General features: G+C 45.3%; 1 pseudogene; it reads left to right on the top strand.

Moving 5' to 3' along the window:
- The first annotated feature begins 260 nt into the window (after nucleotides 1-260).
- LOC100454542 (AP-2 complex subunit beta-like) lies at nucleotides 261-3,169 on the top strand (annotated as a pseudogene).
- Nucleotides 3,170-3,462: the final 293 nt, after the last annotated feature.

Raw genomic sequence — 3,462 nt, 5'->3', positions numbered from 1 at the left:
TTTAGGGCCTCCTAGGGTCTTTGAATCACACTTCAAAAACCTGTGGTTTAGGGAGTGAGATATTTTCATAAATTATTTCAATGTGCTGTGCCCAATGCAATTATAGATATATGTACAGATTGCTGTTGGAGCACTTCTGTTCTTACCTCATCAATAAAATCTAGGCAACCACATGTGAACCATTACACCACCACCTGGGCTATGCTCTCTGGCTGCCGCCGCCACCACCCCGCCCTCACCTTCGCCTCCCCCTCCGCCTCCGCCTCCGCCTCCGGTGCACATTAAAGATCCAAAGTCATGACTGACTCCAAGTATTTCACAACCAATAAAAAAGCAGAAATATTTGAACTAAAAGCTGAACTCAACAATGAAAAGCAATAAAAGAGAAAGGAGGCTGTGAAGAAAGTGACTGCTGTTATGACCATGGGGAAGGATGCTAGTTCTGTCTTTCCAGACATAGTGAACTGCATGCAGACTGACAATCTGAAACTAAAGAAGCTTGTGTGTCTCTACTTGATGAACTATGCCAAGAGTCAGCCAGACATGGCCATCATAGATGTAAATAGCTTTGTGAAGGACTGTGAAGATCCTAATCCTTTGATTCGAGCCTTGGCAGTCAGAACCATGGGGTGCATCTGGGTAGACAAAATTACAGAATATCTCTGTGAGCCCCTCCTCAAGTGCTTGGAGGATGAGGATGCCTATGTTCGGAAAACAGCAGCAGTATGCGTGGCAAAACTCCATGATATCAACGCCCAAATGGTGGAAGATCAGGGATTTTTGGATTCTCTACGGGGTCTCATAGCAGATTCAAATCCAGTGGTGGTGGCTAATGCTGTAGCAGCATTATCTAAAATCAGTGAGTCTCACCCAAACAGCGACTTACTCAATCTGAACACACAGAACATTAATAAGCTGCGGACAGCCCTGAAGAAGTGCACTGAAGGGGCCAGATTTTCATCCTGGACTGCCTGTCTAATTATAACCCTAAAGATGATCAGAAGGCTCAGAGCATCTGTGAGCGGGTAACTCCCCAGCTATCCCATGCCAACTCAGCAGTGGTGCTTTCAGCGGTAAAAGTCCTAATGAAGTTTCTAGAATTGTTACCTAAGGATTCTGACTACTACAATATGCTGCTGAAGAATTTAGCCCCTCCACTTGTCACTTTGATGTCTGGGGAGTCAGAAGTGCAGTGTGTCTCCCTGAGGAACATCAACTTAATTGTCCAGAAAAGCCCTGAAATCTTGAAGCAGGAAATCAAAGTCTTCTTTGTGAAGTACAATGATCCCATCTATGTTAAACTAGAGAAGTTGGACATCAGGATTCATTTGGCATCACAAGCCAACATTGCTCAGGTTCTGGCAGAACTGAAGGAATATGCCACAGAGGTGAATGTTGACTTTGTTCGAAAAGCAGTGTGGGCCATTGGACGGTGTGCCATCAAGGTGGAGCAATCTGCAGAGCACTGTGTAAGCACATTGCTTGATCTAATCAAGACCAAAGTGAATTATGTGGTCCAAGAAGTGATTGTTGTCATCAGGGACATCTCCCGCAAATACTCCAACAAGTATGAAAGTAACATTGCCACTCTATGTGAGAACTTAGACTCGCTGGATGAGCCAGATGCTTGAGTGGCTATGATTTGGATTGTGGGAGAATATGCTGAAAGAATTGACAATGCAGATGAGTTACTAGAAAGCTTCCTGGAGGGTTTTCAGGATGAAAGCACCCAGGTGCAACTCACTCTGCTTACTGCCATAATGAAGCTGTTTCTCAAGAAACCACCAGAAACACAGGAGCTAGTCCATAGATGTTGACTTTGGCAACACAGGATTCTGATAATCCTGACCTTCGAGAATAGGGCTATACTTATTGGGCTCTTCTCTCAACTGACCCTGTCACGGCTAAAGAAGTAGTCTTGTCTGAGAAGCCACTGATCTCTCAGGAGACGGAACTTATTGAGCCAACTGCGTTGGAGGAGCTAATCTGCCACATTGGTTCTTTGGCCTCTGTGTATCATAAGTCTTCCAATGCTTTTGTGGAAGGAAGTCATGGAATCCATCGTAAACACTTGCCAATTCATCATGGGAGCACTAATGCAGGTGACAGCCCTGTTGGCACCACCACCACAATGAACCTGGAACAGCCTCAGGTTATCCCCTCTCAAGGTGATCTTCTGGGGAGTCTTTTAAACCTTGACCTCAGTTTCCCAGTCAATGTGCCACAGGTGTCCTCCATGCAGATAGGAGCAGTGGATCTCTTAGGAGGAGGACTAGATAGTCTGGTGGGACAATCCTTCATCCCATCATCAGTGCCTGCAACCTTTGCCCCTTCACCTACACCTGCTGTGGTCAGAAGTGGACTGAATGACCTGTTTGAATTCTCCACAGGGGTAGGCATGGCACCCAGTGGGTATGTGGCTCCTAAGGCTGTCTGGCTACCTGCAGTAAAGGCTAAAGGCTTGGAGATTTCAGGAACATTTACTCACTGTCAAGGGCACATCTATATGGAAATGAACTTCACCAATAAAGCTCTGCAGCATAGGATGGATTTTGGAATCCAGTTTAACTGGTGTCATCCCCAGCACTCTGGCCATCCATACACCACTGATGCCAAACCAGAGCATTGATGTCTCCCTGCCTCTCAACACCTTGGGCTCAGTCATGAAGATGGAACCTCTGAATAGCCTGCAGGTGGCTGTGAAAAACAATATCGATGTCTTCTACTTCAGCTGCCTCAGCCCTCTCAATGTGCTTTTTGTAGAAGATGGCGAAATGGAGCACCAGGTCTTCCTTGCAACATGGAAGACTATTCCCAATGAAAATGAACTTCAGTTTAAGATTAAGGAATGTCATTTAAATGCTGACACTGTCTCCAGCGAGTTGCAAAACAGTAATGTTTATACCATTGCCAAGAGGAATGTGGAAGGGCAGGACATTCTGTACCAATTCCTGAAGCTAACTAATGGCATTTGGATTTTGGCCGAGCTACGTATGCAGCCAGGAAACCCCAATTATACACTGTCACGGAAGTGTAGAGCTCCTGAAGTCTCTCAATACATCTATCAGGTCTACAACAGCATTTTGAAAAACTAACAAGACTGGTCCAGTACCCTCCAATCATGCTGTGATCAGTGCAAGCCAAGAACCCTTAACTGGAAGAAATTGTATTGCTGTGTAGAGTCTGAACTCAAACACACTGAGGCCACCCAGCAAGGTAGTAACTAGCCTCTAGTCTAACCTGTGCTAACATTAAGGCACAACCTGTTGGATAGTTTTAGCTTCCTTTGAACATTTGTAACCACTGCTTCAGTCACCTCCCACATCTCACCACCTGCTGCTGCTATCTGTCCTTATTTGTGGGCTTCTCCATACTGTGCCAATGGCTGGCTTTTTCTACACCCTCTTTTGAGTATAGTTTGGTAGTTTGTAATTGAGAGCTCATTTCAAAAGCAGAAAAAGA

Source organism: Pongo abelii, chromosome X (assembly GCF_028885655.2).
Source record: "Pongo abelii isolate AG06213 chromosome X, NHGRI_mPonAbe1-v2.0_pri, whole genome shotgun sequence".
Classification (NCBI taxonomy): Eukaryota; Metazoa; Chordata; class Mammalia; order Primates; family Hominidae; genus Pongo; species Pongo abelii.
This window is presented reverse-complemented; position numbering and strand designations above follow the sequence as displayed.